Genomic DNA, 13,756 nt, shown 5'->3' on the forward strand with positions numbered 1-13,756 from the left:
TGTGTGTGTGCTCGTGTGTGTGTGTGTGCACCTGCACATGTGTGTGTGTATATGTATATTATGGGTATCACAATGTGCTGTCTCTACAAGATACAGAAGTTATCTGAAATTAACTAGACTGATCTTTAGATGGCTTTCTGGTGCTCTAGGTATGTTTTGCAAATTGCAGTCCCCTTTGTAGCAGCTATATCACATGTGAATGCTAGACATCCAAATTCTTGGGCCTCAACCCAAGCTACTTATTAAATCAGCAACTCACCAAGCCTTCCAGGTGATTATGATACGTAGTTAAGTTTGATTATCCCTGGTCTATAGGCCAAATTTTGATGCTAAATTTCCTATATGTGATTTTACCTGTTTGTTATCATTTTACTTACAATTCTACTTACTATAAACTTCCAATATTTTCCATTGTTCCATTCCTGGTTCCCTTATTGATGCAAGGATAGAATATTTCCTTTGAGGGTTGGAACATATATAACTTTTGTATCCCTTCATAGCCCAGGACAGTGTTGCTAAAAAATGTTTAATAAATCTTTAGTTAGTGAAAAGTAAATTACTTGACACATCCACTAGCTAAAGCTGGTTTTGCAGACAGCTCTTGTGCAGACAGCTTGAACTGGATAGAGCACTGCTTTCTAGATGATGCTGAATGTCAATATGAAAAAGTCTAATTTCCACGAAGCAAAGATGGCTCTTATTTACCCAGCAACATAGTGCTCCATTTGAGATTACCTATGCTAAGAACTCTTGTTCTTTGTTTTTCTATTATATATCAAATATACAAAAGAGAGAACAGAAAATAAATTTGTTATATAGGAATGCTGCTATTTATTGTCAGCTTCGATATATGGTTTGATAGAGGATTCACGATGGGTGATCGATGAAATCTAAGGACCTAAGTGTCCTAACTAAGCAATTGGTACATTTTATTCATCATAGTTATTGCAGCAGCCTGTTGAAGCTGAAAAGGGAAAGTTGACTGAATATACTCAAGAAATCTTAGACAAAAAATAAAAAAGAGTTCAGGTCAATCTTACCTTTATTCTGAAGTACTCCAATGAAGTATGTACTTGAATCTTACCCAGAACTTGTTCATTTATCTAATTCATTTTTTGGCTGTGGAGAGCCTGAGGCATATAAGAACCAAAGAAAGCTGCTTTTTTATGAGAATGAGTCATTTACAATTTTGCACACCTTCTAAATAACAATCCAGAACTATGTTCAGATTATACTTTTTTCAGTTTTATTGACCATGGAAACAGTCTCTCAATTTAGTAATCCAGTCTCTTAGGAAGCAAACTACAATTTGGTAAGGTTTTGTGTTATACTGTCCTCAGCAATTTTCATGTATTTAATCTATGTGATGACCTGACATGTGTTGTTCAGTTAATGATTGATAGGTAACTGAGGCTCAGAGGGGTTGAATAAATTTTAACAGGTCACACAGCTAGGAAAGAGCAAACAAAAGAAATTAAACTCTTATCTCTTTTATGTTAGAGAATTTAGTTTTTCAACAATATCTCAGACCTTATCAGAATATTTATGTCTTCAGAAATTTTTGTGGATCTAGCCTCAGGTGCCTTCCTGTGATTTTTAAACTTAAAACTCTTGTTTGGTGCAAATCTTGTCTCTTTGGCGTCCAAGTAGCAATTTTATTTACTATTCCTTTACTGTTCAAGTCTCCTGTGAATTTTCTATTTACTTCTCTGGCCTGAGGAGAGAGAAATGTTTGCTGACCTGGCTGTGTGCTTCATGCACTGACCTTTTAGAACCATTTCTGGTTCTGGATGCTGGAGATTGTCCTCTTTCCACCTGCTTTTGTTTGTACTCTCTGAGCCACTGTTTGCATTTAATTTTAAAATGTCTCCTTCTATTATCTTCCTTAGCTTTGGAGTTTTTATGCCACTTTCATTTATATCTCTCGTATCTTTCATTTCATCTAAAACTTTTTTTAAAAAAAATAAATCCTAGCATAGAAGAGAAGATGCCAACTGGGGACAAACTCATGAAAGAGAAAAAAGAAAAAAAATTAAAGTGGACAGAAATGTGAAAGAGATTGAAATACAAAAAAAAAAAATAATGAGTTTAAACAAGATGTTTGGACCTGAAAATTTTCTTAAACAGAAGTAAGGGAAGTAAAATAAAAGTGAAGAAAATGACATATTAAAGAATTTGGTGCAGCAGTTACATAGATAAAGTTCCTATAGATTGGCCATTAAATCCTAGAAACTTTAACTGTGGCTCAAACTGTCTCTACGTATATGGGAAACAAAGCGTCTGAATTGACTTTCTGTTTAAATGAGAGACTGAATAAATATGCACAGACATAGGCATCATCTGTAATTTTTTATAGTCCTGTAAAAAAAGAATTTGACCTAAATAGTTCTACATAATATTAGATACATTGGGTGAACTTTCTCAGTTATTCTCATCTTCTGAGGTTGGTGGAGATGATAGGCCTAATTTCTGTTCCCACTGGGCTAACCCAGAACAAAATTGTATAGTCAGTTTCTATACTTTTTACTCTTCAGTTTTGTACCTTCCTTTTCCTTGTGCCTTTCCATTAGGATTGCAGCGACTTCATATTTTCCCTTTTAATAAAATTCCCCTGGGCCTTAGTTTATTCCTGATATTATAACAATATGAATACCACAGACTGGATAATTCATAAAGAATAGAACTCTATTTCTCACAGGTCTGAAGGCTGGAAAGTCCAAGATCAAGGGGCCAGCAGATTCGGTGTCTGGTGAAGGGTTACTCTCTGCTTCTGAGATGGTGCCGTATTGCTGCATCCTCTGAGTGGGACAAATTCTGTGTCCTCACTGGAGGAAGTCAGAAGGGAAGAAGGGCAAGAAAGGGTCTAGCTATTTTCCCCAAGCCTTTCTATAAAGGCTCTAATTCCATTTTGCGTGTGGAGCACCCATGAGCTAAACACCTTCTAAGGGCCTCACCTCTTCTTATCATTATTTTGAAGTTTAAATTCCAACATATAAATTTGGGGAAAAACATACATTAAAACCATAGCAGTCTAACTTTATTAGGAACATCAAAAGCTCATTAAAATATGTTAATAAATGTTTATTGTTCATTTCTTTTATAATGTATTATTTACATAAATGTATATATAGTCACTCACTGCATAATGACATTTTGATTAATAGCAGATTGCATATATAATAGTGGCCCCATAAGATTATAATGTAGCTGGCCTATTAAATTTGATATTCAATTTTTCTTTATAGGACTCAAGGGGTTCAGAAATATGTATCATTTTAAATTTTAATTTTAAAAATATTTCCCAAGACCGTGTCTCATTCTGTCACCCAAGCTGGAGTGCAATGGCACGATCATGGCTTACTGCAGCTTCAAACTCCTGGGCTTAAGTGATCCTCCCCTCTCAGCCCCCAAATAGCTGGAACCACAGTTGCATGCCACCATACCTGGCTAATTTTTGTTTGCTTTACTAGAGACGGTGTCTCACTATGTTCCTAAGCTTGGTCTTAAACTCCTATGCTCAGGTGATCCTCCTACCTTGTCTATCCAAAGTGTTGGGATGATAGGTGCGACCCACTGCACCTGGCCATTTTTTATCTTTTATACTGCTTTTAATGTACCTTTTAAAAATATTTAGCTATGTTTAGATACATAAATACCAATGTGTAATAATTGGTGACAATATTCATTACTATCACATACTGTACAGGTTTGTAGCCTAGGAGCAATAGGCCTTACCATATAGCCCAGATGTGTAGTAAGTTCAACCATCTAGGTTTGCATAAGTACAATCTATGATGTTCACATAATGACAAAATTACCTAACAACACATTCCTCAGAATGTATCCCTATCATTAAGTGACACAAGACCTTAAACAAAATATTGTACCCCCAAAAAAGTGTAACAATACACTTTTGTTGTCATGTGTCACTTTTGTTGGGGTACAATAGTTTGAAGCCCACCAAAGAAGTATAAGAAGAGAACTCTGCTAGTCATTTTATATGCGGCTATGCCATTTAATTAACACAACACTCTCATGCGGTAGGTATTGTTACAGAAGACCTAAGTCCTTTGAAATATTTCCCAAGTCACAGACAGTGATAATACTGAAGTTGTGTGCGGATTCAGGTCACTCTGGTTTTAAAGCCAGAACTTTTAACCAGGGATAGATTCAGATTATGTAAAACCTGAGGTTTACTCAATTTGAGGAGCCTACTTTAAGAAATTAATTCAAAATTACAAATGCATACTCAAATATGAGAGTGAACATTTAGAATAAGGACAAAAAGCAAAAATTGCACATTTTAAAAATCTGTGCAAAAAATAACAAGGATTGCAAACTCTAGAAAAATAACATTTTTAATCAGCTACCTAATACATCTCTATAATACTTTTTTCTTACATTTTTTGACTTCGTATTCATATTACAAATATTTTGTATTATCTTTTTCTATAAAGATAGTAGAAAGAAAATTCAGTCTTTTTACAATCAAGGTTAATAATATTTGATGTTTTATAAAGATTTTTCAGAAGTTTTCAGTTTCACAACTAGTTATTTGTATATTAGTCATCTAGGGCTGCCATAACACGGTATCACAGAGTGGGTGGCTAAAACAACATAAATGTATTTCTCACATTTCTGGAGGTTGGAAGTCTAAAATCAAGGTGTCGACAGCTGTGGTTTCTCCTGAGGCTTCTCTCCTTGGCTTGCTGACAGATGCCCTCTCATTGTATCCCAGCATGGCTTCTCCTCTGTGCAGACCTGCTTCTGATGTCTCTTCCTCTTCTGATGAGGACACCTGCCCTATTGGATTATGGGACCAGCTTTATTATTCCCTTTATCTAAATTACCTCCTTAAAGCTCTTATCTCCAAATACAGTTACATTGACTGTTAGGGATTCAACTTATAAATTTGGGGGACACAAGTCAATGACAATTGATATTTTCATGCAAATATGTAAAATTGTCAAATTTTGAGAAATTATCTATTAAGGTTTTTACATACATGAGAAGTATTTCAAGAAACTTCTTTCACAATATTGCTAGAAATTTGTGCTCTGTGAAAATAGGATTTCTGATAAATTATATTTCTATAATTTCCACCAGAAAGAAAAATAATTTATGGTACATTTATAGTTACAGATGAAACATTATTCAAGTAGACTACAGATAAAAGATAAATATAACATATTCTTAAAAGTAACAAACCAGAAAATTCATAAAATAGTAATCCAATCTCTCTGAAACAGTAATAAATGGTGCAATTTACATATAGGAAAGCTACAACCTAATTTTACTTGTACCCTGGCCCACATTCCACAGCATATTCTTGGCACATTGTCTGTCTCATTTCATCTCATTTTCTTCTCACCCATTGCCTGACAGTCTTACTCCACCTCTTTTTTTCTTCCTCAAACATGAAAACCCCATATCCACCTGCAAACTTCTTACTAGTTGGTTTTTCCATCTGGATGTTCTTCCCACGAATCTTCATCTGCAACTGCAATATGACTTTTTCAACTGATCTCTACTTCCAGAGAAAATTGTTGTAATGGGTACCCAAATTACTTCCTGCCTGAAGCTATTAATACTTAAGACAAAATATACAAATGGTTTTAAGACATTGGATCACGTAGAAGAGTGATCACTTAGGCAAGAAGGTGAAATTAAATAATCCTTAAAATTGCCTCAATTTACCAATTAAAGAGAAGTTTCTGACAGTCTCTTTGATCTTAGGATTTGGAGATAGATATTTAGGGAAGGCAAAGTAGCTAGAATTTATAGGGAATAGTGTCAGATCAGAACAGATCGGCTACTCTGGTCATATCTAACAAAGTTTAAAAGCAAGTCTCAAACGATCAAACATTTTTAAGTAAATTAACTGCACTGCAGAGCAAAGGCCAAGAAATTTATAGTACTACAAAAACATCTTTCTTCCAACACAGTAAAATTCAGAGTGTCCATAATCCAACAATAATTACCAAGCATACAAATCCAGAAAAATTTATACCATAATTAGGAGAAATTAGAGTGTATACATATACACCCAGAAATTAGACAGATGATAGGCTTCGCTAAAAGGTATATAACTGTAATCTCTGCATTTAAGAAAAAAGAAGATTAAATATATTAATTAGAGATTTGGAAGATATTACAAAACAAATTGAACTTCTAGAGAAGGATATCATGGTCGAGATTTACAAAATGACAATACTTGGATGGGATAAACAGGAGATCACACACTGTAAAAGTAAAGATTATTGAACTGAAAAATATAATGGACAGTGTCCAAAAACACACAGAGAGAAAAAAGACTGAAAAAAAAATTCAGCAAGGTGAGAAATAATGTAATGCATTTTCATATATGTTTAATTGAAGTTTCTAAATGGGAAATGGGAACAAAAAAAAGTAGACAAATTACAACATATATGATTCAACATAGAAAAGATAGTAATTCTTCCTAAATTGATCTATAGTTTTAATGCAATTCCAACAAAATATCAGTCCAGTTTTGTGAAGACACAGATAAGCCTATTCTAAAATGTATATGGAACAGTATAGGTATAGAATAAATACAAAAACTGACTCAGGAAGAAAAATAAATATGAACAGACCCATGAAAAAAGAAAAGATACTGAATACAGATTTAAAAACCACCCAAGAAAAAAAGGTGCAGGACCACATGGGTTCATTGGTAAATTCTTCCAAACATGTAAAAATAAATCAACATCAATCTTTCTTAAGCTCTTTCAACAATTAGAAGAGAGAGAACATTTCCAAACTTGTTCTATGAGGCCAGCATTACCCTGATACTAAGCCAAACAAAGGCACTACGAGAAGAGCAAACTAAAGACCAATATCCCTCAGAACTATAGATTCAAAACTTCTCTACAGAATACTAACAGCCATATCCAGTAGGATAGCAAATGCACTATACATTATAACCAAGTGGAGTTTACTTCAAGAAAGTGAGGGTGGTTCGACATTAGAATCAATCAATGTGATACACCACAACAATTACATTAAAAATGAGAATCTCAATTGATCTAGAAAAATAATTTGGCAAAATTCAATACTCTCTTATGAACTCAGTAAACTAGAAATAAAAGCGAACTTCTCCAACATAATAAAGATCATTGATATGAAACCCATAGCTGTCATGATACACAATAGTGAAGAACTGAAATATTTCCCCATAAAATGAGAGAAAGAGAAGAGTACCTGTTTTTGCAACTTCTATTCAACATTGTATTGGAAGTTCTGGCCAGAACAATTAGGCAAGAAAAGGAAATAAAAGGCATCCAAATTGAAGGGAAATGATACAATTATTTTTATTCCCAGATGACATGACTTTATATCCTAAAAAATCATTTAAAACATCTTAAAGCTAACAAATGAATTCAGAAAAGTTTCAGGGTACCAGTTCTACATAAAAAATCAGGGATTTTTTCTATATACTAGCAAAGAAAAGCCTGAAAAGGAAATTTTAAAAATTTAATTTTCAACAACATCAAAAAAATAGGAATAAATTTAACCAAGGAGTTGCAAGACTTTCTCACTGAAAGTTTAAAACATTACTGCAAAAGTAAATAAACAATATGAATCATTTGTCAGCTTGTTTAAAAACAAAAACAACAACAAACACAAGAAAATAGGTAAAATAATAAGGAAACAATACGGAATATCACATTTTATATATATAATATTAAGACAATATAAAATTTTAGAGAAACTCAAGAAGAGGTAGAAAACCTCAGAAGATCAATAATACAAAAAATTTATAAAAATACACGTTTTAAAATGTCCTATTTAGGATGACTTTACCACTGAATGTTCAGTGAGATAATTTCTCTGCCATTTCTTTTGTAAAGACCACAGAAAATTACAGAAAGCTACTAAACTGAAGTAAAAACCAGCATAACCTTAATAAAATACCACAAAACAAAAGCCTAATAATTTGATTTATAATTATAGCTGAAAAAATCTAAATATAATATTAGCACAAAAAATAAAATCAGTATATTCAATAATAATAATACCCAAACACCAAGTATTTCATTCAAGAAATAAAATAATGCTTTGTCATTAGGAAATAAATCAAATACGTTATTATATTTATAAGGTAGAGAAAAATCAATGTAATTATAACAATGTAGTGTAGAGATGAATTTTACACATTTTAGTAAATCAAAAATAATACAAAGTTTAGTGAAATGGGAATAGAGGTATCAATTGAATGTGTGCAGTTAACATAAGAATGAAAGTCACGTATATTAAATATTGAAACTGTTGCAGTTTTTAGAAACAGAATCTAAATATTCTCTTACTACTATTACTTAAATAAGGACAGGAAAATAGAGTTCTAAAATAAATTATAGGTTTGTATAGAATAAATTGTAATTGCATAATAAGAAAACCCAAGATATTTACCCAAATCTTAATAAAAGATAATTTGTTAATTTTATAGTAGACAAACAAAAATGAAGTTTTCTGTTATTATACTTTACCTGTTTATAAATAGAAATGAGGAAGATAGTCCATTTGTTATATCCAAACAACTGTGGGGGGCCCTTTGAAGGTTTGTTTAAAAATCAACTAACAAAAGGCAGACTAATTGGAGAAAAGGCAAACAAATGTTTTTAACATGTATATGTGGGAGCCTTCAAAATGAAGACCCAAAGAAAAAGAGGAAATAGTCCATTTTTATCCTTAAGTTCAACAAAGTGTGGACAGCCTTGTAGAAACATGATTGAACAAAAAGGTTATAATCTAATGCTAATAAACTAAGAGGCAAAACTCAGCAAGGCTGTGGTCTAGATTCTTCTTGTCCTTTTTGAGCATGCATTTTTTACTTCTGGACATGAGGCAGGCACTCTCTGGAAAAGGGGTCTTATGACTTAGAGTCAAACGAGGTAGTCGGATAATTTATTTACAGTCAGTTTTTACAAAGAAAGATGGAGGGAAAGTTAGAATAATCATTTTAGGTTTTATGGTTACCACTGGGGAAAAAATGGTTCTGGTTTCTATGACCTGCCTTGGGGAAGAGGGATCTATTGCTAGCCTTGGGGGAGAATGGGCTAAGAGATAGGAAGGCAGGAGCAGATCGGAGAAAACTGCTTCTGAGACTGCTTCTGAGGCCTTCATTCTGGGGTACTATTTTCTGAGCCCCAATACCAATAAGCATGTAAAGGTAAATTCAAAGTAGGTTACTTGCATAAATTATAGTGAATAACTGAAGGACATAAAACATTCTGGAAGAGATGTACCTTCCTTTAGAGTACAAAACTTATCAGAAAACTTCAGCTTTCACAAATATATCTATGCATGACATTTATTTCCAATAGGAATTACTTTTTGAAACTGGATAAGCTAATTTAATAATTCATGTGGCAAAAATAGTTCATATTAATTTTCAAGTAAGCTGGGAAAAAAGAAGGTGATGGAAGAGGGACTTGAGTAGCACATATTAAAATAGGTAATAATCCCTGTAACGATTGGCAGAGCTTGCCATTAGACTGGTGTAAAGAGATACAGTATAGAAACAGATGGATATTGGCAACCAGCAATATATCTTGATATAGATATAAATGATATTGATATAGATATATAGTTACTTACTGTAACATAAAGTATCCACATAAAGTGGACTATCTCTAACATTATCCAAACAAGTAAACAAACAAGTAAATGAACAAAACCAGAAAATGCAGATTGACAAGAAGGTAAGGAAAAATCACCCATAACCCATAACTACACATAATTTGGTGACAGTGATTTCCAAACAAGTGCTTTTACGTGTAAGTGGGCCTTCTGAGACCATGTTAACTCTGGTGGCCACACCAGCAATGGGTCAGGCTCCTGCTCCTGAAGATTGGAAATAACGGGGCTTGAAAAGTACATGGGCTAGTGGTGGTTGTGTTGCAAAAGCTCCACTTCTGGAATAAAGAGAAACACTTGGAAATAGGAGATTTCCCTTAGGTAAGTGGAGGCGAGGGGGGAGAAAAAGTGGCCACAAAAATAAGATAGTGACAGTGAATCAGAAGGAAGAATATATTAACTGCTAAGAATCATTGGAACCAGGCTCTTTGGAGAAATGGCCACTTCCTGGACCAGAAAAAGAAAGCATTAAGTAATGTTGGGACATCTTATAACAGAAAGCAAAGCAAGTAGTCAAAATATCATGAGAACATGCTAAAGAACAAAGAAGTCAAGCGTAAAGGGACTCCCATAGGCTAAGTCTGACACACCTGAATTAATATTTTGTTATTATTAATATCATTTCTGTAATTGGAGAAGATTAAAAATTCATGATTCCTTAATATGTGGGTGTTTGTATGCATCTGTGTGTATGTGTGTGTATGTGTGAGTCAGATAGAAATGAATGCTAAAACCAATGATTGAAGGGCTGCAGAACAGACATTTGTAAAGTTCCAAAGAACCACTGCATAGATTACCTGAGAATTGCAAAGGGGAAAAAATGCGGGAAAAGTAAGTGGGTCTTTTTCTTAAAAAGATCTGGTGGTCATTTTCTTTAAAAAGTGAGCAAGTTTAGCATTACTGACAGTTGGGTTCTGGTTTAGAAAAAAAAATTATAACTTTTGAGAATAAAAGTATAATTGAATATGGATTGATAGTAGATGGTATTGGGGAATTATAGCTGATTTTCTGTGTCAAATGGAGCAACTAATTGAATGAACTACTGAAAAATGTCCTTATTTGTTGGAGATCCATGTAAGGTATTTTGGGGTAAAATGTTAAGATTTCTGTAACTTTCAAATAGTTCCACAAATAAAATCTTAGATAGGTAAACAAAGAAAATGTATGAAAATGTTAACAGTTATTGAATCTAGATATTCTCCATAAGAATAATCATTGTATTTTTTTAAACTTCAAGGTACTAAATTTTTTATAATAAGTGCTGCAATAATTAACAAATTAAAAAAAGAAAAATATTGACATGTTCTCTAGTTGTCAAACTTAATCTTAGGAAACCTTAGGATAAAATAGTCGTGTATAATTGCATAAAATGAAAACATTTGTATACTACATAAAGTTGAAAATATACATAATAAGTCAAGGGTTAAACTTACAAACACGAAGAAAGTTTGAAAACTTATGAAAAATTTAAAAATCCCAATAAAAATGAAAACAGTTTATAAATTGATACTTTACAAAAAAGAAAAAGAAGATGGCCATCAAATTATATTAGACAACTCTTCAGCATTACTGGTGGTGAGGGAAATTAAAATAAAAACAGTAAAAAAAAACCGCATTTAACGTATTATATCAGCAAGTATTTTAAAGAGTGACATAGTTGTTGCTTTTAAATGAAAGGTTCACTTATACATTGCTGATGGAAGTGTATATTAGAACAACCTTCCGGAAAAATAAGATGCTATTATCTATTAAAAGTAAACTTTGCTAAAACACACACACACACACTTACACACACACACACACACATCAACAAATCCCAAGAAACTGCCAGATTTGTACACAGGTATGTATTTGCACAAGGATATTTATTGAAGCAAGTTATATAACTGAAAACAATTTAAATGCCAAATAATATGGAATTATTAAATAAATGAAGTAGTAAAAAATTATTAAATAAATGAAGTAGTAAAAAATGCAGTAGCTAAATAAATTAGTTTGTTATTTATTTATTGACCTCGACACATGTCTATAACATGTTATGCCACAGTGGACGATTTTGTTTTGTAAAATATAAAAATGAGAGAAAAGAAAATAAAACATTGGATGTATATTTGCACAAGGATTTTTTAAAAAGTAAAGTTTGAAAGCAGAAATACCAAATTGCCAACACTGCTTTAGCACATCTCAAGGTTGAGAGAGGAAAAGAGAGGGAAAGGTAAGACTATTCACCCTTCCTTTATAAATGTCTGTATTCTTTGGATTCTAAGAAATATGTATTCATTTTCTAATTAAAAATAACAATAAAGTAAGAAAAAACACATACAACAATAGCACCAAAAGAAATTGCTACTGAATGAATTTATATACAGTCAAGCACAAATTACTATTTTCTAATGTGCAGAAGTTTGAATGTGGGCAGAGAGCAAAGAGAAAGAATTTATGAATCTTTTCATGTAAAATTAATGATGCAGTATAATGTGTGGTGTTTTTACTTTAAAAGAAGGTATCACAATGTGATATTTTATTGCTATGCCATTTTAATTGCTACATCTCTGTGTGCTTTATTGTGAATATTTTGGTTTTGAATTTTTGACCCCAGGCAATTTCATTATGAAGTAGGGTTCCTTTTCATTGATTAGAAAATGTTACAAATCAAAGGGATAAACTATAAACAAAATGAATTAAAACTGGCCTCTTAAATTTTCTTATATTTTTCTCTTTATCCTGGTGGAACAAAGTGAACATTCAGTAAGTTAGCTGGAAATGAGTACATGAAAGAAAGAGCTGCAATTTTTTTTTTCTTGGAAAGAAGTTTAGGAGAACTTTGGCTTCCACAGGTAAATTAGAGAAATCGAGAAGCAAATTATCTCTCTAAGGCCTGGAAAAACACTACATTATAACATTTTGTAATAACTAAATTAAAAGTACAATTTATAGGATTGATAGTTCTTACATCCCATAATATAAACATTAAAACAGCATTTAAAAATTACATTTACATAGAAACCTCTTATCCTAGGCCTTCTTATCCTCCTGTTATCCTTGTCCTTCAAGCCCCAAATGACACGTTAATCTCTTCTGGAAAATTGTACTTGTCCTGTAGTTTAGCAAACTATGGTTGGGTTCTTTCTCCTCTTGAATGTTAGCAAGACACAAGATTCATATATTCTATTTGAAGTTACCTTTGGATTTGACATCTTGAACTTGACATCTTGACCAACAACTATGAAACTCTGCAAGCAGTGATTATGGCATTAATCTTGAAGATTTACCATAGTACCCAGCTTATATTATACGTTAGACAATTGTTTGTTGAATTCAATAAACTGACATAGATTACATTGGAAATTGCAGATTTATTGATACCTTAATGCTATACTAAATGTGACTAGTCTTTAGTCTTTTCTCCTTGGGAAAGAGAAATCTACTACTTCCACCTAGTATGCTATCTTTCCTATGAAAAAGGATTAGCTTATATGTACTCTTTTCTCTTCAATTATCTTTTCATCCCCTTTACCCCTCATTCTCAGTACATGAGTTTGTGTATATGTCTTGAGAAAAATAAATGCATTTTAACCGAGACTTTCAAATAATAATAAAATAAATCAAATCAAATCAAATAATATCCAAATAAAACCTGAAGGCTTTAGGGAAGAATCTGCTTCCCTACTTTTTCCTGCTTATAGTGGCTGCCCACAGTTCTTGGTTCATGGCCATATCTCTCCAGTCTGTTTTCATCAGCACATTTTCTTCTTTGACTCTGATTCTCCAGCTTTCCTCTGATAAGGATCCTTGGAATTATACTGGACTCACAGGCATAATCCAGGATAAACTCCCCATCCAAAGATCCTTAACTAATTACATCTGCAAAGTTCCTTTTGCCATCTAAGTAATATATTCACAGGGAATTAGGCCATGGGCACATTTAAGGGACCTATTTAGCTTACCACAATTCCTAAAGATAAACCACCTTCTAGTATAATCATTTTTAACTTCTTCTCCATGATGCTACATTATTTGTCAGCTCGCTCCATATTTCTCTACTCTGATTCACATGTGAACTTGAAGAAAATCTCTACATTCTTTCAGGCTTTGTGAC

At 32.8% G+C, this 13,756-nt stretch overlaps 1 long non-coding RNA gene across 1 annotated transcript in view; it reads right to left on the reverse strand.

The window, feature by feature from the left end:
• Window positions 1-1,241: 1,241 nt before the first annotated feature.
• The window catches only part of LOC129532904 (uncharacterized), an 89,090-nt gene continuing 76,575 nt past the window's right edge, over window positions 1,242-13,756 (reverse strand). The window contains exon 4 of the long non-coding RNA XR_008678832.2: window positions 1,242-4,803. This is a non-coding gene — a long non-coding RNA (uncharacterized lncRNA). The remainder of the gene's footprint in view (window positions 4,804-13,756) is intronic.

The sequence above is a fragment of the Gorilla gorilla genome, chromosome 3 (genome assembly GCF_029281585.2).
Source record: "Gorilla gorilla gorilla isolate KB3781 chromosome 3, NHGRI_mGorGor1-v2.1_pri, whole genome shotgun sequence".
Lineage (NCBI taxonomy): Eukaryota > Metazoa > Chordata > Mammalia > Primates > Hominidae > Gorilla > Gorilla gorilla.